The sequence below is a fragment of the Lampetra fluviatilis genome, chromosome 4 (genome assembly GCF_964198595.1).
Source record: "Lampetra fluviatilis chromosome 4, kcLamFluv1.1, whole genome shotgun sequence".
NCBI lineage: Eukaryota > Metazoa > Chordata > Hyperoartia > Petromyzontiformes > Petromyzontidae > Lampetra > Lampetra fluviatilis.
This window is the reverse complement of record NC_136278.1, coordinates 19,206,360-19,230,786: the sequence shown is the minus strand read 5'-3', so window position 1 is coordinate 19,230,786 and position 24,427 is coordinate 19,206,360. Positions and strand designations below refer to the sequence as shown.

The 24,427-nt window shown below is 49.8% G+C and overlaps 7 non-coding genes across 7 annotated transcripts; all 7 read left to right on the top strand.

Moving 5' to 3' along the window:
- The first annotated feature begins 1,314 nt into the window (after positions 1-1,314).
- Positions 1,315-1,385, top strand: TRNAG-GCC (transfer RNA glycine (anticodon GCC)). The gene has a single exon. It is a non-coding gene; the product is annotated as a tRNA-Gly (tRNA).
- Positions 1,386-3,669: 2,284 nt separating this feature from the next.
- On the top strand, positions 3,670-3,740 carry TRNAG-GCC (transfer RNA glycine (anticodon GCC)). The gene has a single exon. It is a non-coding gene; the product is annotated as a tRNA-Gly (tRNA).
- A 7,956-nt stretch (positions 3,741-11,696) lies between these two features.
- TRNAG-GCC (transfer RNA glycine (anticodon GCC)) lies at positions 11,697-11,767 on the top strand. The gene has a single exon. It is a non-coding gene; the product is annotated as a tRNA-Gly (tRNA).
- A 718-nt stretch (positions 11,768-12,485) lies between these two features.
- On the top strand, positions 12,486-12,556 carry TRNAG-GCC (transfer RNA glycine (anticodon GCC)). Its single transcript has one exon. It is a non-coding gene; the product is annotated as a tRNA-Gly (tRNA).
- Positions 12,557-13,986: 1,430 nt separating this feature from the next.
- Positions 13,987-14,057, top strand: TRNAG-GCC (transfer RNA glycine (anticodon GCC)). Its single transcript has one exon. It is a non-coding gene; the product is annotated as a tRNA-Gly (tRNA).
- Positions 14,058-17,093: 3,036 nt separating this feature from the next.
- Positions 17,094-17,164, top strand: TRNAG-GCC (transfer RNA glycine (anticodon GCC)). The gene has a single exon. It is a non-coding gene; the product is annotated as a tRNA-Gly (tRNA).
- A 722-nt stretch (positions 17,165-17,886) lies between these two features.
- Positions 17,887-17,957, top strand: TRNAG-GCC (transfer RNA glycine (anticodon GCC)). Its single transcript has one exon. It is a non-coding gene; the product is annotated as a tRNA-Gly (tRNA).
- The last annotated feature ends 6,470 nt before the right edge of the window (positions 17,958-24,427 follow it).

Sequence of the window (24,427 nt, the reverse complement as noted above, 5' to 3'; positions counted from 1 at the left end):
TTCCCATTCTTCATTCTCTTGATAGCTTGTTCCACTTCGGTGATGGTGATAGGTGAAACCGGACCGAGGACGTGTTCAGCGCTAATAATAGGTGGGTGGGGAAATTCCTGGTTGCAGATTCCAGAGAAGTAGTCGCTCCAGCGTTGAAGGATGGCGGGCGGGTCTCTGAGAGCGCTGTGATTCTCATCCTTTATGCATTTGACCTGACCAATATCCTGAGTCGAACGATGGCGTGCCTCTGCCAGTCGATAGATCTTATTGGCACCTTCTGGGGTGTCCAGTTCGACATACAGTTGGTCGTATTGAGCTAATTTCACCGCTGCAACTACTCGCTTCGCTGCCGATTTGCAGTTTCTGTATTGTTGGTAATCCAGATCTGCGAGCGTTTGGCGCCACTTCTTGAAAGCTAGCTTCTTCTCTTTCACTGCTAGCTGAACTTCTTCGTTCCACCACCATATTTGCTTGTCAATGAAGTGTTTTCCCGGCTTAGTTAGACCCAGTGCTTCCGTTGCTGCTGTGCACAGTTGGCCGGCGAGATCTTCCCAAATCGCATTCGCTGGTCGGTTGGTGTTCACGTCAATCTGATTAAAGGCGACTCTCAGCTGATCCTTGCATTCCTTCATCCGCCACCACTTAATTCGCTGCTTTCCAGTTGTTGGTGGGCGATGTCGCTGGCCAATGTCCATTTTTATGTCCATGACCAGGATGCGATGTTGTGGGGCGATGTTGTCCGATGGTATGACTTTAGTGTTTGTCACCGTTTTCAGCTTATCCCGCTTGACAAGCCAGTAATCAATTTGAGTTGATCTCCCACCACTGGCGTACGTAATGAGATGGGACCGTCTCTTCTTGAAGAAGGTGTTGGCGAGGACAAGATCATGGGCTTCCGCAAAGTCCAGGGCTCGGTTTCCCTCATCGTTCCGGGTACCATATCCTTGGCCACCATGGTTTCGAGGGTATCCATCCCGGGCGCTTCCAACGTGTCCATTTAGGTCTCCACCAATTACAAACTGCTCTTCTCCATTTATCGATTGCATGTGTCCATCAAATTGTTCCCAAAATTCCTCCTTGGTATCTGCTGGGCAGCCGGGCTGCGGCGCATAACAAGATACCACCCGGAGGCGTAGGACGTTTGAGTCGATTTCGATGGACATGAGGCGGTCGGAAACACGGTGGACGGCCACGACGTTGTCTCGTAGATTTTGGCTGACTGCGATTCAGGAGCATAAGAAACACAGAAAAGTCTCAATCACACGCGACTGAAAGAAGACCAGTATTCATGCATCTCATGTAAAATCACACCAGACACACGGGGCATCGGTGGTTCAGTGGTAGAATTCTCGCCTGCCACGCGGGAGGCCCGGGTTCGATTCCTGGCCGATGCACTTTTATCCAACTAAACAACAATAAACTGCAAATTTGGAGCGAATATAAAAAAAGAACCCACCATCATCTGCAGATCGTGATGAAAAAAGTAAAAAGTCAGATTCTATATACACAGAGAACACGCAATTTTGGAGGAATGAAAAAAGAAGAGTATTAAGGCATCTCACGTAAGAAAAATTCGAGTGGAATGTGGTATAGGTGATTCAGTGGTAGAATTCTGGACGGAGACCTGGGATCGATTCCTGGCCAATGCACTTTTATCCAGATAAGCAACATTATAACCGATTAAGATGCACGTGGAGTTGTTTCAAGAAAAAGACTATCCATGTCAATGAAGAAGATTAATCGCTTCAAATTCATTCCCTTGTATACTTGCAGAAACAAACACGGTGAGGTCACATTCAGCTGCAGAAATCAGGTCGCAGTTATTTTGACAACGAAATGCAATAACTAGTATTGGAAACGAGTAGTGACGAAGGATTTCTTTTGCGGAAAGCGGTTCTACCAAATTTTTATAACAGGTGAAGAAATATTTTAACAACATCCCAATTACTTGCATATTATCAATTTAGTCCATCTTCATCTTCGGATATTCATGAAAAATTAGAAAGTCAGGAGCATAAGAAACACAGAAAAGTCTCACTCACACGCGACTGAAAGAAGACCAGTATTCATGCATCTCATGTAAAATCACACCAGACACACGAGGCATCGGTGGTTCAGTGGTAGGATTCTCGCCTGCCACGCGGGAGGCCCGGGTTCGATTTCCGGCCGATGCGCTTTTATCCAACTAAACAACAATAAACTGCAAATTTGTAGAGAATATAATAAAAGAACCCACCATCATCTGCAGATCGTGATGAAAAAAGTAAAAAGTCAGATTCTATATACACAGAGAACACGCAATTTTGGAGGAATGAAAAAAGAGTATTAATGCATCTCACGTAAAAATAATTCGAGTGGAATGTGGTATAGGTGATTCAGTGGCAGAATTCTGGACTGCCACGTGGGAGACCTGGGATCGATTCCAGGCCAATGCACTTTTATCCAGATAAGCAACATTATAACCGATTAAAATGCACGTGGAGTGGTTTCAGGAAAATGACTATCCATGTCAATGAAGAATATTAATCGCATAAAATTCATTCCCTTGTATATTTTCAGAAACAAACACGGTGAGGTCACGTTCAGCTGCAGAAATCAGGTCGTAGTTATTTTGACAACGAAATGCAATAACTAGTATTGGAAACGAGTAGTGACGAAGGATTTTTCTTGCGGAAAGCGGTTCTACCAAATTTTTATAACAAGTGAAGAAATATTTTAACAACATCCCAATAACTTGCATATTATCAATTTAGTCCATCTTCATCTTCGGATATTCATGAAAAATTAGAAAGTCAGGAGCATAAGAAACACAGAAAAGTCTCACTCACACGCGACTGAAAGAAGACCAGTATTCATGCATCTCATGTAAAATCACACCAGCCACAAGAGGCATCGGTGGTTCAGTGGTAGAATTCTCGCCTGCCACGCGGGAGGCCCGGGTTCGATTCCCGGCAGATGCACTTTTATCCAACTAAACAACAATAAACTGCAAATTTGTAGAGAAAATAAAAAAAGAACCCACCATCATCTGCAGATCGTGATGAAAAAAGTAAAAAGTCAGATTCTATATACACAGAGAACACGCAATTTTGGAGGAATTAAAAAAGAAGAGTATTAATGCATCTCACGTAAGAAAAATTCGAGTGGAATGTGGTATAGGTGATTCAGTGGTAGAATTCTGGACTGCCGCGTGGGAGACCTGGGATCGATTCCTGGCCAATGCACTTTTATCCAGATAAGCAACATTATAACCGATTAAAATGCACGTGGAGTGGTTTCAAGAAAATGACTATCCATGTTAATCAAGAATATTAATCGCATAAAATTCATTCCCTTGTATATTTTCAGAAACAAACACGGTGAGTTCACATTCAGCTGCAGAAATCAGGTCGCAGTAATTTTGACAACGAAATGCAATAACTAGTATTGTAAACGAGTAGTGACGAAGGATTTCTCTTGCAGAAAGCGGTTCTACCAAATTTTTATAACAGGTGAAGAAATATTTTAACAACATCCCAATAACTTGCATATTATCAATTTAGTCCATCTTCATCTTCGAATAATCATGAAAAATTAGAAAGTCAGGAGCATAAGAAACACATAAAAGTCTCACTCACACGCGACTGAAAGAAGACCAGTATTCATGCATCTCATGTAAAATCACACCAGATACACGAGGCATCGGTGGTTCAGTGGTAGAATTCTCACCTGCCACGCGGGAGGCCCGGGTTCGATTCCCGGCCGATGCACTTTTATCCAACCAAACAACAATAAACTGCAAATTTGGAGCGAATATAAAAAAAGAACCCACCATCATCTGCATATCGTGATGATAAAATTCAGATTCTATATACACAGAGAAAACGCAATTTTGGAGGATGGAAAAAATAAGAGTATTCATGCATCTCACGTAAAAAGAATTCGAGCGGAATGTGGTATTGGTGATTCAGTGGTAGAATTCTGGACTGCCACGTGGGAGACCTGGGATCGATTCCTGGCCATTGCACTTTTATCCAGATAAGCAAAATTATAACCGATTAAAATGCACGTGGAGTGGTTTCAAGAAAATGACTATCCATGTCAATCAAGAATATTAATCGCATAAAATTAATTCCCTTGCATATTTTCAGAAACAATCACGGTGAGGTCACATTCAGCTGCAGAAATCAGGTCGCAGTTATTTTGACAACGAAATGCAATAACTAGTATTGTAAACGAGTAGTGACGAAGGATTTCTCTTGCAGAAAGCGGTTCTACCAAATTTTTATAACAGGTGAAGAAATATTTTAACAACATCCCAATAACTTGCATATTATCAATTTAGTCCATCTTCATCTTCGGATATTCATGAAAAATGAGAAAGTCAGGAGCATAAGAAACACAGAAAAGTCTCACTCACACGCGACTGAAAGAAGACCAGTATTCATGCATCTCATGTAAAATCACACCAGACACACGAGGCATCGGTGGTTCAGTGGTAGAATTCTCGCCTGCCACGCTGTCTGCCCGGGTTCGATTCCCGGCCGATGAAGAAGAGTATTCATGTGTAGTAGACTTCACGACTCTTGGACGCCGGAGTTGGAGGCACACGGGTTTATTTCACACAGCACGGTTGTGGCATACAACACTAGAGGGGGCATCGGCCCCCTCACCCGGCTAGCTGGGGATACACGCGCTAGCTACTCCTAGCCTGCCTCCTAGTCCTCCACTAACGGGCTAGGGGAGGCTATCTGGCCCGACACTGGTAAGTCGTGCCCGGTACCCTGAGTCCCAGACTAGCTCTGACAGGAGCACCGGCTCTGGATCTCGGGACCATGCCGCTGGCTCGGTCCTGTTCGGCCCTGATAAGGACGGCGAACCAGGGAAGTCCAGGGCTCTAGCTAAGACGTCTTCAGTCTTCACTGGTTAGCTTAACATTCTCCTCGAGCCCTCCGACACATCCCCTTTTATACCCAACCCCCCCTTTGAGGGGTGGGGCCCCTGGGGATCATAACTCCGAATCAGCCCCCCCGGGGTGCCTGGCGCGGACGTCCTCCCCGTGCACTCACGTATCCCCACCCACTGTGTTTGTTTGCCATAAGCTGCCATGCATAACGGGCTCTCTCTCTAACACCCCTACATCACCCCCCCCCCCCCCCCCGCATAGCTTGCAGCCGTCCCGGCTGCCAACATACAAAAAAAATGACAATAAAAGCGCATTTACCCCCTGACCGCGCGTGTGCCTCACTATTTTTCAACAAGAACAACAACAAGAACAACAACAAGAACGCAACAGCGAGAAGAGAAAACAACCCGACGCACCCCCCCCCGAATAAATACGAATTCCGTAAAACAGCCTATATACAATTTGCAGGGAACCCACCACACACACAACACATGGCGAACCCAACATATGTACATCCAATGAGCAGGGAACACACCACCCACACAACACACAATGAACACAACCTATGTACACATCTTCCGGCCTCACAACAGTCTGCACATTTTAGCGCGCGTCCTTGCAGCGGGCCCCTCACACGGGGTAACCCCGGGTGGCGGACCGTCAGGTGGCAACTGTCCGTCTCGGAGTGAGTCCTCATCCGACGCCGCGTGACCCTTGGCATCCCCAGGAGGGGTGATCGGGCGTGAGCCCGTCACTCCTGATGCACCTGGAGGTGGCACAGCCGGCAAGGCATTAGGTGAGAGCGACGGAGACGGACCCAGTGAGTCGGTCGACCCCCCACATGTTTGGCCACGCGTGTGTGAAGTGGGGATGTGTACCGCAACGAAGGGTTTTAATCTAGAGGGGTGCACGAACCACCGCCGCTTCCCCCATTTGATGCGCACGCACTGCGGTCGCAAAACCTCGACCACCTCCACAGGGCCACGGCCGCACCAGCTTAGAGGAGGTTGCAAGTGGCACCTGGGGACAGTGCAGCCATGCCTTGTCCCCCGGCTTCCACTGCAGCATGTGCGCCCGACCCAGTCTGAGCCGCTCATTTGCTTTCTGACGGAGGTCAGAGTTTTGCATGGCAGCATCCCGTGCCTCTGTTAATTTGGCCAGATTAAGTTTTACATGGTCAGCCAATTTAGTTTTACCCTGCGGCGCGGGGATCTGCAGCTGGGCACGAACAGGCGGGTCAGGTTCGCGGCCGTACATGAGGTAGAAGGGGGGAAATCCCGTAGCTGCATGGGGGGCCATCCGGTATGCCGCCAAGACCCCTTGAATTTGCAGGTCCCAATCGGTCTGTGAGTCCGAAACCTGCTGTGACAACATTGACGTGATGGTTCGATGCAGATGCTCGACCATCCCGTCAGTTTGCGGGTGATACGGGGAGGTACGAATTTTTTTCGTGCCCAGGAGCTCACAGACTTGTTGGAGTAGTTTGCCGGAAAAAATTTTGCCCTGGTCGGTCAGCAGCCGCTCCGGAGCACCTTTGTCCAGGACGTATCCCTGAACAAAGGCCTCCACGATGGCTGCTGCCGACTGGTTGGCACAGGGCCAGGCCATAGGCCAGCGCGTAAAATACTCCACACCAGTCAACAAATGTCTATTGCCCCTGGGGGTGGCGGGGAATGGGCCCAAAATATCCAGCGCGACAAGGTCGTTTACTCTGGACACTTTGATTGATTGCAAGGGTGGGTTAGACTCCCGTGCTGGCGGTTTTCGTTGCGCGCACCGAGGGCATGACCCCAATAAATCCCCGACATCCCTCGTCATGCCTGGCCAAAAAAAATCAAGTTGGAGCAAGGCGAGGGTCTTTTGGGTCCCCAGGTGTAAGAGGCGCTCGTGAGCGGCCCACACCACCTTGCCCCGCAACCCAGAAGGGACCACCAGCCGGTGTCGATGGGACTTCCCATCCCAATGCATCAGCAGACCTTGCACCATCTCCCATGCGTCGGCATCACCCCTCCCCCGCGCAGCACCGCCGACGCGACGACGCCACCCGAGGAGGGAGGTATCCTCCATCTGGAGGCGCCCCCATTCAGTGACGGGCAAACCCCAACAGGGAATCTTTTCCCTGTTGTGCGATCGAATTAGTAATCAATGTTTCGTCGTCGTCGGCTGCCGCCAAGACCTGAACCGATATGTCCCCCGGAGGCCTGCAACGTCCAGACCCCAGGAGGCATGCACATTCGGAGGTGGTTGGCATGCGCGACAGAGCGTCCGCATTGGTGTGGCGAACGCCCTTACGGTAGGTGGTTTCAAAATCAAAGTCCTGGAGAATCTCCAACCATCGAGACAATTGTCCCGATGGTTGTTGAACTCGCACGGCGTACTGTAGTGCCGCATGATCTGTGCGGACGGTGAAATGCCGACCGTACAGATATGGGCGATACTGTTGGATGAAATAGACAATTGCCAACAGTTCCCGACGGGTGACACAATATCTTTGCTCCACAGGAGACAACACCCGACTACCGTACGCGACCACCCGTTCCACGCCGTCAACCACCTGGGAAAGCACGCCCCCAATACCCGTGTTGCTCGCATCGGTGTCAAGCAAAAAGGGCTTAGAAAAATCAGGGTAAACCAAGGGAGGAGCTTTCACCAGAGCGTCCCGAAGGGAGCGGAAAGCAGCCTCCTCCTCCTGTCCCCAGTGGAACCGAACCCCTTTTGACGTTAAAGCGTGTAGGGGTTTCGCAATCGTCGCAAAATCCGCGACAAACCGTCGGTAATAGGACGCGAAGCCAATGAAACTCCTGACCTCTCCCACCGAGGTGGGAGTCGGCCAGGAGCTGACGCACTGCGTTTTGGCGGGATCAGTAGCAATACCTGAGCGTCCCACGATGTGTCCCAAATAACGCACCGATTCGCGTAATAGATGACATTTTTGGGGTTTGAATTTCAAATTAGCAGCCCGCATCTTTTGGAAAACCGCCCGCAACCTCTGGAGATGTTCGTCAAATGTTTTACTAAAGACGATAACGTCATCCAAATAAATCAAGCACGAGTCCCATTGCAATCCAGCCAAAACTAATTCCATCAAACGCTGGAAAGTTGCCGGCGCTGAGTAGAGTCCCATCGGCAACCGGTTGAATTGGAACAGGCCGTGCGGTGTACGGAAAGCAGTTTTAGGCTTTGAATCATCGTCCAGAGGAAGCTGCCAGAATCCCGAAAGTAAATCCAATGTGGAGAAGAATCGCGCTCCCGCCAAGGCGTCAAGTGATTCGTCCATCCGTGGGAGCGGGTATGCGTCGGCCACCGAAATTTTGTTAAGGCGCCGAAAATCAACGCAAAACCGCAACGAGCCGTTCTGTTTCTTAACTAGGACGATCGGCGCTCCCCAAGGGCTGGTGGAAGGAGAAATTATGTCGGCGGCTAACATGTCATCAACAGCCGATTTGACATGGTCCTTTTCGGCGGGACTTAACCGAAAAGGATTCTGGCGTATTGGCGCGCTGTCACCCGTATCAATATGGTGACGCAGCAGATGAGTGCAGCCCAAATCGTATTTGTCCCGACTGAAAACGTCGGAAAATTCCTGCAGTAGTGTTTTAAGCTGTTGACGCTCTGAATTTGACAGGTCCGTCGATTCCGCACAAAGCGCCTCGAGCCACCCTTCATCGCTGTCCGAATGTGGTCGCGGCGCAGGGACAGCGCTCACGTGATTCGCGACGGGTTCCTCACAGGGCACTGGAGGAACGCGCACCGTTCTATCTACGAACGCCGGCACCGTCGCGAACGCCGTCCGACTCGTAACGGGGGATGGTAGAAACGCCATGCGTCGGCCCGATGGGAGCTCAATGCATCCCTGGTCGATTAATATCCTAATCGGCATTTTGGCCAGGAAGTCCGTCCCCAGCAGGCACGGAGCCGCCAGCGAGGAGGAAACAAAAATCGGCCCAGACAATTTAATATCCCCGACACAAATTTGGGCTCGAATTTGTCCAATGATGCCAAGTGAGCCCCCATTAGCAGCATAGAATGGCACGTTAACGGGCTTCAAAGGACGGCTCTGGACAGGGAGAATATTGTAAATTAATTCCGAAATAATGGTCGCCGATGCTCCCGTATCGACCAGGATGCGCACCTCAACCCCGTCGATGTGCCCCACAATGGCAGACGACCCCGACGATGCGGCTACAACGCGATGGGCCAACACGGACCACTGGCTGGGTTCGATATGAGTACCCAGAGTGGTGCGTGTTGGTGCGATGGTGCCCGATATCGACCCCCCATTCGCCGCGGTGTTTGAGTGTGTGGCGGGCGTGTGCGTGGGCCAAACATGAGGGGTGCCGCGACTCGCCGGGTTATGATGATGGAGCTTGGGAAGAGGGCCAGCGTCCCGTCGAGGTGTCGTCCCGCGCTGCCGAGGAGAGCGGCACCCCGAGGCGACATGGCCCCGGATGCCGCAGTTGTAACAGCGCGGGAGCGCTGGCGACGACGATGGATGGTCGAGATGGCTCGAAGCGCCCCGGTCCGCCCGTACTCCCGCTCCCTGCTGCCGTTGATGGTCGATGGCGCAAATCTCTTCCGCCGGGAGGGTGGCTGCAGCCACGGCACGCCCGCTCGCCGCCTTGCTGGCCTTCCGTCATTGCGAGAGCAGGTTTGCGTGGAGGAGTCGTGCCGCTTGGAGGGAGCACATCTCCGCGTCATCCTGTGCGACGATGACGATATCCAAGTCGTCCGCCAGCAGGAGTATCTTCTCCGTAACCATGACGTCGATACCTTCGTGGTCCATCCGTGGAAAGGCCGCCTTCGCCAGTGCCAGGAGGCTTGTGCGGTACGCCAGGGGCGACTCCTTTGCCCCCCGCTGGCGATCGTAAAAGAGTTGCCGACAGTCCGACGGCGGACCGTAGACTGCAGCCAGCAGCTGCATCGCCGTCTGCAGCGTGGAGCGCCTCTCCTTCGGTGCCGATGTTAGAGTGGCGAGGGCGTCGCTGTCGAGGAGTGCCGGCAGCGCGCGGAGAGCCTTGGCGTCCGTCCACTGCGCCATCTCCTGGTGAGCGAGGAAGCGCCGCTGGAAGCCGCCCCAGTCGCCTTCCTCGCCCACAAATTCTTTGAGTGGAGGTAGTCGCTGATGTAACGCAGCGGCTGCCGCGGAAGGTCGCACTCCCTCGTCCCCCTCACCCGGCTCTGCCTCGGCGCGAACAACCGATGGCATCGCCGGTCGCACCCGTGGTGACGTTCCGTCCATTGGTGATGACGCGGCAGGTACTGTACGGCCGCCGTTGGACGCGATGCTCAGACCGGCCACGCCCTCAACAGCAGCCGCGGCGATGGCGGGATTTTCAAAGTGGTGCTCCGTCGAAATGGCGGGAAGGCGCTGTGGTCGTCGGCTGCCCTCGCCCCGTGGCGGTCCAGCAGCCCCCAGCTGTGTGATGTGGTCCAGCATGGTGGCAGCGGCGTACAGCAGTTCCGCCAGCTTAGCGTGCGCCTGCCTCAGCCCCTCTGTCGACGGCTCCCCATTCTCCTGTTGCTGCGGTGTGGACGCATCCGGCCCCGACTGCTCTGTGCTTTCTTCAGCCGTCCCGGGCTCCCCGACTGCAATGGAGTCCTCCCCCTCCGGTACCCTGACTCGAGCTGTCCGGCGCGTGTCCATGTTCGTAGATCTTTACTTCTGACACCAGATGTAGTAGACTTCACGACTCTTGGACGCCGGAGTTGGAGACACACGGGTTTATTTCACACAGCACGGTTGTGGCATACAACACTAGAGGGGGTATCGGCCCCCTCACCCGGCTAGCTGGGGATACACGCGCTAGCTACTCCTAGCCTGCCTCCTAGTCCTCCACTAACGGGCTAGGGGAAGCTATCTGGCCCGACACTGGTAAGTCGGGCCCGGTACCCTGAGTCCCAGACCAGCTCTGACAGGAGCACCGGCTCTGGATCTCGGGACCACGCCGCTGGCTCAGTCCTGTTCGGCCCTGATAAGGACGGCGAACCAGGGGAGTCCAGGGCTCTAGCTAAGACGTCTTCAGTCTTCACTGGTTAGCTTAACATTCTCCTCGAGCCCTCCGACACATCCCCTTTTAGACCCAACCCCCCCCTTGAGGGGTGGGGCCCCGGGGGATCATAACTCCGAATCAGCCCCCCCGGGGTGCCTGGCGCGGACGTCGAAGAGAGCACCTCCCCGTGCACTCACGTAGCCCCGCCCACTGTGTTTGTTTGCCATAAGCTGCCATGCATAACGGGCTCTCTCTCTAACACCCCTACACATGCATCTCACGTAAAAATAATTCGAGTGGAATGTGGTATAGGTGATTCAGTGGTAGAATTCTGGACTGCCACGTGGGAAATTGGGATCGATTCCTGGCCCATGCACTTTTATCCAGATAAGCAACATTTTAACCGATTAAAATGCACGTGGAGTGGTTTCAAGAAAATTACTATCCATGTCAATGAAGAAGATTTATCGCTTCAAATTCATTCCCTTGTATACTTGCAGAAACAAACACGGTGAGGTCACATTCAGCTGCAGAAATCAGGTCGCAGTTATTTTGACAACGAAATGCAATAACTAGTATTGGAAACGAGTAGTGACGAAGGATTTCTCTTGCGGAAAGCGGTTCTACCAAATTTTTATACCAGGTGAAGAAATATTTTAACAACATCCCAATAACTTGCATATTATCAATTTAGTCCATCTTCGTCTTCGGATATTATTGAAAAATGGGAAAGTCAGGAGCATAAGAAACACAGAAAAGTCTCACTCACACACTACTGAAAGAAGACCAGTATTCATGCATCTCATGTAAAATCACACCAGACACACGAGGCATCGGTGGTTCAGTGGTAGAATTCTAGCCTGCCACGCGGGAGGCCCGGGTTCGATTCCCGGCCGATGCACTTTTATCCAACTAAACAACAATAAACTGCAAATTTGTATTGAAAATAAAAAAAGAACCCACCATCATCTGCAGATCGTGATGAAAAAAGTAAAAAGTCAGGTTCTATATACACAGAGAACACGCAATTTTGGAGGAATGAAAAAAGAAGAGTATTAAGGCATCTCACGTAAGAAAAATTCGAGTGGAATGTGGTATAGGTGATTCAGTGGTAGAATTCTGGACTGCCGCGTGGAAGACCTGGGATCGATTCCTGGCCAATGCACTTTTATCCAGATAAGCAACATTATAACCGATTAAAATGCACGTGGAGTGGTTTCAAGAAAATGACTATCCATGTCAATCAAGAATATTAATCGCATAAAATTAATTCCCTTGTATATTTTCAGAAACAAACACGGTGAGGTCACATTCAGCTGCAGAAATCAGGTCGCAGTTATTTTGACAACGAATTGCAATAACTAGTATTGTAAACGAGTAGTGACGAAGGATTTCTCTTGCAGAAAGCGGTTTTACCAAATTTTTATAACAGGTGAAGAAATATTTTAACAACATCCCAATAACTTGCATATTATCAATTTAGTCCATCTTCATCTTCGGATATTCATGAAAAATGAGAAAGTCAGGAGCAGAAGAAAACAAGAAAAGTCTCACTCACACGCGACTGAAAGAAGACCAGTATTCATGCATCTCATGTAAAATCACACCAGATACACGAGGCATCGGTGGTTCAGTGGTAGAATTCTCGCCTGCCACGCGGGAGGCCCGGGTTCGATTCCCGGCCGATGCACTTTTATCCAACTAAACAACAATAAACTGCAAATTTGTAGCGAATATAAAAAAGAACCCACCATCATCTGCAGATCGTGATGAAAAAAGTAAAAAGTCAGATTCTATATACACAGAGAACACGCAATTTTGGAGGAATGAAAAAAATTAACCCGTAAAAACAAAGTTTTTCACTATAAATCCTTTATATGCGTGGCGGCGAGAGTCCTCTCGTCCTCTGGCTTGAGATGGCTGCCACCTATGGGTCAGATGATTGTCTGGCAGAATTAAGCAATTGGTAATTAAATATTTATTTATTTTTCCCTAAACAGTGTAAAGTTTGGGAAAAAAAAATTTCACGAAAATAAATTGTCACGCACAACAAGTCTGTGTGCAAAATGTCAGCTCGATTGGATCACGGGAAGTGGGTTAAAAAACGAGCGAAAGATTTGCACGGTCCTAAGCAAGCAAGCGAACTTAATATAAAGGATTAAAAAATGTATTCGCCTGTGGAGGACGCGGGGATCGATTCCGCGACCTTTGGCATGGGAAGCGAGGGCACTACCAACTGCGCTACTCCGCCACGGCCTGTGGAGGGGTTACGCTCTGGGCTCTTACACTCTGACGTTCAGCCAAAGCCATGAATGCGTTCTATTTGAATATATGTAAAATATTTTTTTTTGCCTGAAAAGTGTAACATTTTGGGAATTTTTTTACACGAACAATAATTGTCTGGCACAACGAGTCTGTCTGGAAAATGGCAGCTCGATTGGATAACGGGAAGTGGGTTAAAAAACGACCGAAAGATTTGCACGGTCCTAAGCAAGCACGCAAGCAAGCAAGCACGCGAACTTAATATAAAAGATTTAATAAAGGATTTAAAAAGAAGAGTGTTAATGAATCTCACGTAAGAAAAATTCGAGTGGAATGTGGTATAGGTGATTCAGTGGTAGAATTCTGGACTGCCACGTGGGAGACCTGGGATCGATTCCTGGCCAATGCACTTTTATCCAGATAAGCAACATTATAACCGATTAAAATGCACGTGGAGTGTTTTCAGGAAAATGACTATACATGTCAATGAAGAAGATTAATCGCTTCAAATTCATTCCCTTGCATACTTGCAAAAACCAAATCGGTAAGGTCACTTTCAGCTGCGGAAATCAGGTCGCAGTTATTTTGACAACGAAATGCAATAACTAGTATTGGAAACGAGTAGTGACGAAGGATTTCTCTTGCGTAAAGCGGTTCTACCAAATCTTTATAACAGGTGAAGAAATATTTTACAACATCCCAATAACTTGCATATCATCAATTTAGTCCATCTTCATCTTCGGATATTCAAGAAAAATGGGAAAGTCAGGAGCCTAAGAAACACAGAAAAGTCTCACACGCTACTGAAAGAAGATCAGTATTCATGCATCTCACGTAAAATCACACCACGCACACGAGGCATCGGTGGTTCAGTGGTAGAATTCTCGCCTGCCACGCGGGAGGCCCGGGTTCGATTCCCGGCCGATGCACTTTTATCCAACTAAACAACAACAAACTGCAAATTTGTAGCGAATATAAAAAAGAACCCACCATCATCTGCAGATCGTGATGAAAAAAGTAAAAAGTCAGATTCTATATACACAGAGAACACGCAATTTTGGAGGAATGAAAAAGAAGAGTATTAATGCATCTCACGTTAAAAAAATTCGAGTGGAATGTGGTATAGGTGATTCAGTGATAGAATTCTGGACTGCCACGTGGGAGACCAGGGATCGATTCCTGGCCAATGCACTTTTATCCAGATAAGGAACATTATAACCGATTAAAATGCACGTGGAGTGGTTTCAAGAAAATGACTTTACATGTCAATGACGAATATTAATCGCATAAAATTCATTCCCTTGTATATTTTCAGAAACAAACAGGGTGAGGTCACATTCAGCTGCAGAAATCAGGTCGTAGTTATTTTGACAACGAAATGCAATAACTAATATTGGAAACGAGTAGTGACGAAGGATTTCTCTTGCGGAAAGCCAATGCATTTGGCTCTGTGACCCATGAACTCCTGTGGTCTGCCTTCAGATTTTTCCACATTCCGGACACCATCACAACCCTGGTGAAGTCGTACTTTCAGGATCTGCAGTTCTGCTTCACCACCTCAGAGTTCACTACTTCATGGCAATGCCTGAATGTAGGTATAATGGCGGGATGTACCATTTCTCCATTGGCATTCATAATGGCAATGGAGGTTATCATCAGATCCTCAAAATGGGTTGCTGGTGGACAGCGAGTCGACTCTGGTTTTCGCCTCCCTCCACTCAGAGCCTACATGGACGACATTACAACATTGACCACCACTGTCCCATGCACCAGGATACTGCTCAGAAAACTCGAGGAGAACATCAGCTGGGCCCGTATAAAGATTAAACCATCCAAGTCACGCAGCATCTCGATTGAGAAGGGAGTACTCTGTGACCTGAAATTCTTCATCGGAGATGACCAAATCCCAACAGTGTCTGAGCAGCCGGTAAAAAAGCCTTGGAAGGTGGTATGATGCAAGCCTGAAGGACAAAGACCAGGTGCAACAGCTGCGCAAAGACATCAGTAGTAGCCTACAGTCCATCGACAACACCCAGCTACCTGGAAAGTTAAAGGCCTGGTGTCTGCAGTTTGGTCTCCTACCCCGGGTGTTGTGGCCCCTAGCAGTGTATGAGGTTCCAATCTCAACAGTGGAGAAGATGGAAAGAGGAGTCACGAGCTACTTAAAGAAGTGGCTCGGAGTTCCACGATGCCTTACCACCATAGGCCTCTATGGAGATGATGTCCTCAAGCTGCCCCTCACCAGTCTAACCGAGGAATTCAAGTGTGCAAAAACCAGGCTCCAGATGACACTGAATGAATCTCGAGACCCAGTGGTGAGCAACAACGCGCCGACCTTGGCAAATGGGCGCAAATGGAGGCCAGGAACAGCAGTCCAGGAGGCAACAGCAGCCCTCAGACATGCTGACATTGTGGGTCATGTTCAGCAAGGGAGAGGAGGCCTTGGGCTAACTAGCCGTGCTCCTTGGAGTAAGGCCACTGCACCAGAGCGGCGGAAGATGGTAGTGCAGGAAGTACGCCATCAGGAGGAGGCTGCAAGGTGGGCCAAGGCAGTCTCTCTTGCCAAACAGGGACAGTGGACTCGATGGGACAGTGTGGAGAAGAGGAAGATCAGCTGGAATAATCTGTGTGCCATGGAAGCAAGGCGGTTGAGCTTTTCCATCAGAGCAACATATGACGTCCTTCCAACACCAGTTAATCTTCACCAATGGTATGGTGAAGATCCGGACTGTGCCCTCTGTTCCATGCCAGCCAACCTCAGGCACATTCTCACAGGGTGTAAAACAAGCCTCACCCAAGGACGCTACACTTGGCGTCACAACCAAGTCCTTAAAAACCTTGCGTCCGCCCTGGAGGACAAGCGAGCTGCCACCAACTCCCTACCACCCCCAGCAGCATCACACCCCTTACGGACGACCTTTGTCTGCGAAGGGGCTAAACCACCGAAGAGCGGCTCAACACCAATAGAGTGAGACCAGCTGCGCTTGGCCCGCGACTGGAAAATGCTAGCTGACATTGGCCGGCAACTTGTGTTTCCTCCGGAGATCGCAACCACCACCCTAAGACCTGACATGGTGCTCTGGTCCCGTTCGCTCAAGAAGGTCTTCATCATTGAGCTCACAGAACCACTGGGAGGACTCAGTAGATGAGGCTTATGAGCGAAAACATCTGCGCTATGCCGATCTTGCTGCCGAAGCACGGCATCATGGCTGGAACACAGAAGTCCGACAAGTGGAGGTGGGCTGCAGAGGTTTTGTGGCAACATCTACCAGACTGCTTAGAGACCTGGGAATTAAGGGCCAGAGCCAGCGTTCGGCAATCAGAGCTGTATCGGAGGCGGCAGAAGGCAGCAGTCAGTGGCTCTGGATGAAGAGGAAAGACCCCAGCTGGGCCCCAAAGTGAGAGGGCCAGGAGGTATGCAGTCAACAATGATTGACTCAGGGAGGAGGACGCCCCTGCCATGCATAGTCCCATGGGATGTTGGCTATCAACAACAAGGCAACTCCTATGACTAATTGGGAATGGGACGCAAGCGTAGGATTGATCACCCTGTCGCTGGCCGCCTTTGGGGAGGGTGTATAGTATGAAAGGCCGAAACACCCTAGGAACCAAAGGTTCACTACTGACGATGCGCTCCCCAAATTTCACCAGGCTCACTGTTCATGAACTCTTGGAAGTGCTTGCACAAAGGATAGTAACATCTCATCCTGTGTTCTTTGGAATCTGTGACGAATGATTTCTCTTGCGGAAAGCGGTTCTACCAAATTTTTAATAACAGGTGAAGAAATATTTTAACAACATCCCAATAACTTGCATATTATCAATTTAGTCCATCTTCATCTTCGGATATTCATGAAAAATGGGAAAGTCAGGAGCCTAAGAAACACAGAAAAGTCTCACTCATACGCTACTGAAAGAAGATCAGTATTCATGCAACTCATGTAAAATCACCCCACGCACACGAGGCATCGGTGGTTCAGTGGTAGAATTCTCGCCTGCCATGCGGGAGGCCCGGGTTCGATTCCCGGCCGATGCACTTTTATCCAACTAAACAACAATAAACTGCAAATTTGTAGAGAATATTAAAAAAAAGAACCAACCATCATCTGCAGATCGTGATGAAAAAAGTAAAAAGTCAGATTCTATATACACAGAGAAAACGCAATTTTGGAGGAATGAAATAAGAAGAGTATTCATGCATCTCACGTAAAAAAATAATTCGAGTGGAATGTGGTATAGGTGATTCAGTGGTAGAATTCTGGACTGCCACGTGGGAGACCTGGGATCGATTCCTGGCCAATGCACTTTTATCCAGATAAGCAACATTATAACCGATTAAAATGCGCGTGGAGTGGTTTCAAGAAAATGACTTTACATGTCAATGAAGAATATTAATCGCATAAAATTAATTCCCTTGTATATTTTCAGAAACAAACACGGTGAAGCCACATTCAGCTGCAGAAATCAGGTCGCAGTTATTTTGACAACGAAATGCAATAACTAGTATTGTAAACGAGTAGTGACGAAGGATTTATCTTGCAGAAAGCGGTTCTACCAAATGTTTATAACAGGTGAAGAAATATTTTAACAACATCCCAATAACTTGCATATTATCAATTTAGTCCATCTTCATCTTCGGATATTCATGAAAAATGAGAAAGTCAGGAGCATAAGAAACACAGAAAAGTCTCACTCACACGCTACTGAAAGAAGACCAGTATTCATGCATCTCATTTAAAATCACACCAGACACACGAGGCATCGGTGGTTCAGTGGTAGAATTCTCGCCTGCCACGCGGGAGGCCCGGGTTCGATTCCCGGCCGATGCACTTTTATCCAACTAAACAACAATAAACTGCAAATTTGTAGAGAATATAAATAAAGAACCCACCATCATCTGCAGATCGTGATGAAAAAAGTAAAAAGTCAGGTTCTATATACACAGAGAACACGCAATTTTGGAGGAATGAAATAAGAAGAGTATTCATGCATCTCTCGTAAAAATAATTCGAGTGGAATGTGGTATAGGTGATTCAGTGGTAGAATTCTGGACTGCCACGTGGGAGACCTGGGATCGATTCCTGGCCAATGCACTTTTATCCAGAGAAGCAACATTATAACCGATTAAAATGCACGTGGAGTGGTTTCAAGAAAATTACTATCCATGTCAATGAAGAAGATTAATTGCTTCAAATTCTTTCCCTTGTATACTTGCAGAAACAAACACGGTGAGGTCACATTCAGCTGCAGAAATCAGGTCGCAGTTATTTTGACAACGAAATTCAATAACTAGTATTGTAAACGAGTAGTGACGAAGGATTTCTCTTGCGGAAAGCGGTTCTACCAAATTTTTATAACAGGTGAAGAAATATTTTAACAACATCCCAATAACTTGCATATTATCAATTTAGTCCATCTTCATCTTCGGATATTCATGAAAAATGAGAAAGTCAGGAGCATAAGAAACACAGAAAAGTCTCACTCACACGCTACTGAAAGATCAGTATTCATGCATCTCACGTAAAATCACACCACCCACACGAGGCATCGGTGGCTCAGTGGTAGAATTCTCGCCTGCCACGTGGGAGGCCTGGGTTCGATTCCCGGCCGATGCACTTTTATCCAACTAAACAACAATAAACTGCAAATTTGTAGAGAATATAAAAAAAGAACCCACCATCATCTGCAGATCGCGATGAAAAAATTAAAAAGTCAGATTCTATATACACAGAGAACAAGCAATTTTGGAGGAATGAAAAAAGAAGAGTATTAATGCATCTCAAGTAAAAAAAATTCGAGTGGAATGTGGTATAGGTGATTCAGTGGTAGAATTCTGGACTGCCACGTTTGAGACCTGGGATGGATTCCTGGCCAATGCACAGATAAGCAACATTATAACCGATTAAAATGCACGTGAAGTGGTTTCAGGAAAATGACTATCCATGTCAATGAAGAAGATTAATCGCTTCAAACTCATTCCCTTGTATATTTTCAGAAACAAACACGGTGAGGTCACTTTCAGCTGCGGAAATCAGGTCACAGTAATTTTGACAACGAAATGCAATAACTCGTATTGGAAACGAGTAGTGACTAAGGATTTCTCTTGCCGAAAGCGGTTCTACCAAATCTTTCTAACAGGTGAAGAAATATTTTAACAACATCCCAATAACTTGCATATCATCAATTTAGTCCATCTTCATCTTCGGATATTCAAGAAAAATGGGAAAGTCAGGAGCCTAAAAAACACAGAAAAGTCTCACACGCTACTGAAAGAAGATCAGTATTCATGCATCTGTAATAAAAGACTTGACCACGATCTCTGGCTCAGTGTCCTTTATTCGGTCCGTACTGCGTTCCCACACGGCTGTCTCTCTTATTCTCTCTGTGCTGGTTCCGATGTCACTCCAGTCCACATCAGCAGCCCCGCTGCTGTTCTTGTCGCTCTTGCAGCCCCACAGCAGCTCCGCTGCTGTACTCTCACACAGCTCCCTTGGCTGTTCCTGCTGCAGCTCTGACAGCCTCGTGCTGTCTCGCCTTCTCGTCGCTCCTGCGACTCTTGGCAGCCACCCCGCTGCTCCTCACACACAGCCTTACTGCCTATCTCTATCTGCAGCTTTACACCTCCCAGTAGCTCCCTACTGTTCCCAGGGTTGGCTCCCGCTTCTGACGGTGCCCCCTCGGCTCGTACGCCCGCGTGGCCCCACACCTTTCCATTCACACCCCGACTGCCTTCTCCTTCCGGTTTACCCGCTTAAGGACCCCCTACCTTTCACCCACGTCACCTGGCTCCGCCTCCTCGTGACGTCACATCCGGAAGGTCGCTTTCGCCCGCATTACACCACCCTCCCCCATAGAAAAAACCCAGCCGACCTCGGCTGAACAACACCAAAGCGTAATGCGGTGAACCGACCTTCCCCCTTAAAGGACACTAAGCATGCAATATAACAACAAGAACAACACACAATTAACATCGACGAACGTACGAAAGCATGCGATAAATACGACGGCAAGAACAAGAACAATAACAACATACAATCAACGAAACGTAAGCGATTTGGAACGAGTGCGGGTCGCCGGCCCGTCCCGGACGGTCGGCGGCCCACTTGTAGAACGGGGACGCGATGGAACACGAGAAATGACAGGGGGTAATTCCCCTGCTGCGATTGGAAGTCCACCGACATCTCGTGTCCCTGACGAATCAGTCTTGGTCGTATTCCGCGAATGCGCCTGCAGCGGGGTCGGAAGGGTCGCCGGGCTTGAAGGTCCCGCAGCCCTGGCAGGCGCCCTCCGAACAGGCCCACTCCTCCCCCGCGGTGTCACGGTCGGCCTGTCTGGAACAGGTACGACAGGCGCTCTAGCAAGATCAATGGACGCAGGCGGGGAAGAGTCAGAGTCAGCAGCAACAGACCCCGGCAAGGCAACATTGGGAGATGACGCATCACGTAGGGGAGCAACATATGGTTTCAACCGCGACGTATGAACAAACCAACGGCGAGAACCAAACTGAACGCGCGCCGACTGTGGATTGGGAACCTCAATGAGGCGCACAGGACCATGCCAAGGTTTGTGCAATTTAGGAGAGGTCCCCGGCCGCACCTGCGGGCAATGGAGCCAGGCCAGGTCTCCCACCTTCCAGGGGCACTCCCCCTCAGACCGCCGAGCATACCGCTCGTTCCGGGCCTGGGCTTTGGCCGTAGCCACGCGGGCGTTTTCCCGCGCCTCCGTAACCCGGCGAACCGTGTCCTGAATGTATTCAGGGAGTGGTTTACGAGGTCCCTTCACCCCAGTACCCAATTGCACATCCACCGGAGGCACGTTTTCCCGACCATACATAAGGTAAAACGGCGAATACCCTGTAGCCGCATGGGGCGTCATCCTGTACGCCGAAAGCACTCCGGGGATGTGCAGATCCCAATCCGATTGCTGTTCACTCACAGTATGGCAAAGCATGGCAGACAATGTCCTGTTCAGCCGCTCAACCATACCATCCGTCTGCGGATGGTATGGAGATGTCCGTATCTTCTTAGTCCCAAGGCCTGCGCACACTTCAGCCAATAATTTAGAAGAGAAATTTCGGCCCTGGTCCGTGAGGAGTCTCTCCGGCGCCCCCTTGTCCATAATGTACCCAAACAAAAAGGCGTCGGTGATGGCCGCGGCCGACTGATCGGGCAACGGCCAGGCCATCGGCCAACGGGAGAGATACTCAACCCCTACCAGCAAATATTTATTTCCCCTCGCCGATGGTGGGAAGGGTCCCAATATGTCCAGTGCCACCAATTCATTGACTCGAGACACCTGAATCGACTGGAGAGGCGGCACGTAAGGATGTTTAGGCGGCTTACGCCGGGCGCATTCAGGGCACGCGCGCACGTGCCCTACGACATCTGTCGCCATGCCGTGCCAAAAATAATGACGTTGTAACGTCAACAAGGTCTTCTGCACCCCTAAATGCAATAGTGTGTCACAATGGAGAGTTCTAATCAACTCAAATCGCAAGGACGTTGGTACCACCACACGCCAGCTTTCCTGGAACCTTTCTTGCCACATAAGCAGACCATCTCGGAGAGCGGTTCGCGGCCCCACAGCCGAACTCGGACTCCCCTTGTCCCTCATAGACCGCTTCCGCATGGACAACAACGACTCGTCCATCATCTGTTCCCGAATCCAGACAGACCGCGGCAGATTCAAAACCCCATCAGTCGGTCCCGGTTCCATCGGAGTATCCGACTTCCCGACGGCCAATGTGAGCGGCTGAGAGGGGTTGAGAATCGGCGAACACCTATGCGTCCCCGACGCACATTTACAAGGGGCGCGCCCTGGTAATCTGGAAAGTGCGTCAGCGTTCGCATGGCGCACTCCCTTCCGATGTTGAATTTGGAAGGAAAACTCCTGCAGCGTGTCCAACCAACGTGCCCACTGTCCCGATGGCTGGTCCATTTTAAGTGCATATTGCAAGGCCGCATGATCCGTACGCACAATAAAAGAACGACCGTAAAGGTACGGCCGAAATTGCCGTAGGAAAAAAACAACCGCCAAAAGTTCTCTACGAGTGACACAGTAGCGTGTTTCCGCAGGCGACAAGACTCGGCTACCATACGCCACGACGCGCTCTACGCCCCCTTTAGACTGTGATAATACCGCCCCAATACCTGTGTCACTCGCGTCCGTATCGAGAATGAAAGGGCGATCAAAATCGGGATAATCCAATGTCGGGGCCGTAGCCAATAGATCACGCAGACTCCGAAAGGCCGCCTCTTCCGGCTCTCCCCAAACAAATTTCCGTCCTTTACCCGTAAGGAGATGCAAGGGCCTCGCAATCGTCGCAAACCCTGGCACAAATCTTCGGTAATACGAGGCAAATCCCAAAAACCGCCGAACATCCCCCACAGAGGCCGGAGTCGGCCAATCCCGGACACACGCCGTCTTTTCCGGATCCGTGGACACCCCCTCGGCACTCACAATGTGCCCCAAATAACGGACGGACCGTTGCAGTAGGTGGCATTTCTTTGGTTTGAATTTCAAATTGGCAGAGCGCATCCTCGTGAACACTGTCTCCAGCCGCGTTAAATGTTCCTCAAATGTGCGGCTGAACACAATAATATCGTCCAAATATATAAGACACGTCTCCCACTGCAACCCCGTCAAAACGAGCTCCATCAATCTTTGAAACGTAGCAGGGGCCGCATTCAATCCCATCGGGAGGCAGTTGAATTGAAATAACCCCTGCGGCGTACGGAATGCGGTTTTCTCCCGTGAGGACTCGTCAAGGGGAAGCTGCCAAAATCCCGAAGAGAGGTCCAGTGTGGAAAAGAACTTAGCCCCCGACAATGCGTCAAGGGAGTCGTCCATACGCGGCAGGGGGTACGCATCTGCCACCGATATCTTATTCAATTTCCGGAAATCGACACAAAATCGCAAGTTGCCATCCTTTTTCTTAACCAAGACCACAGGAGCGCCCCATGGGCTGTTAGATGGCGATATAATGTCCGCAGCCAACATGTCTTCCACCGCCCCCCGAACGTGTTCTCGCTCCGCTGGACTCATCCGATGCGAATTTAACCGAATAGGGGCAGCGTCGCCCGTCTCAATATGATGGGAAAGCAACGATGTGCGTCCCAAATCCAAATCGTCGGAGCTGAACACATCCGAATACGTCAGCAACAATTTACGCAGCGCATCACGTTGCCCCACGGACAGGGAAGAATTTTCGTCACATAAGGTAGCGATCCAACGATTATCCGAACTCCTTGGCTCGGAAACACCAGCGACCACTCCTCGGCGATGCGGACAATCGTGCGTCGCAAACGCCGTAGTGGCATGTGCCACAACCGTACCGGCCGGAACACGGATGTTTTCCACCCCCGCATTAAGCACCTGTAAAACCGGTAATTGATCCGGCCGGACGATGGTCTGTGCCCCAACTAACGCCAATCCCGTTGTTATCGTGGCGGATGGTGACAACAAGACCCCTAATGCTCCTAGCCGATTGGGCAGGGGCTTCCGATACCGCAAGGGTATAAGCATCTGTGAACCAGGTGGGATGTCCACAGATGCGACGGACAGCGCCTGCACCTGTACGGCCGAAGCAGGTCGCCCCCAGGGCGACGGCAGAAACGAGATTCGACGGCCCCCCGGCAATTCAATACAATTCTCATTGATTTTAATCAAAATGGGCATCTTAGCCAAAAAATCCGTGCCTAGTAAGCAAGGAACCGCCAAAGATCTCGATATTAACACAACGCCCGAAGCCGACACATCCCCTATAGATATCTTAGCATCCACCTGGCCCACAATACCCATACTACCCCCGTTTGCAGCGACGCAAGACCCATAAACCGGACGCACAGCCCCCGGCGGAATGCCCAACAGATGGAAAATGACATCCGATATAATAGTCGCAGACGCTCCCGAGTCGACCAAAATGCGCACGTCCACACCTTGTATGGACCCCGGTACAGTGGACGAACCCGTAGCGGCCGCGACAACTCTCCGTGCCAATTTGCGCCACTGCGTAACTGAATGACAAGGCCCCGTCGATGGCCTTTCTTTAACAACAACAATAGGATCGCGCAACACAGGTGGTGGGTGAGGTGTAAAGCCTTGCCGAGTGTCTGGTGCGTGCCGACATGCCTGTTTCGGAGGTTCCTTGGTCGGCTTGTCCGGTGTTGTGGGCTCCTGCTGCGGCGGACCCGGGAAGCGGGCCCAGCAATCTTTGGCGTAATGGCCCCTACGGCCGCAGCGGAAGCAATCGGCCTCGTTGCGCCGAAGCGCAGGTCCTGCATCCCGGCGGCCCCGTCCC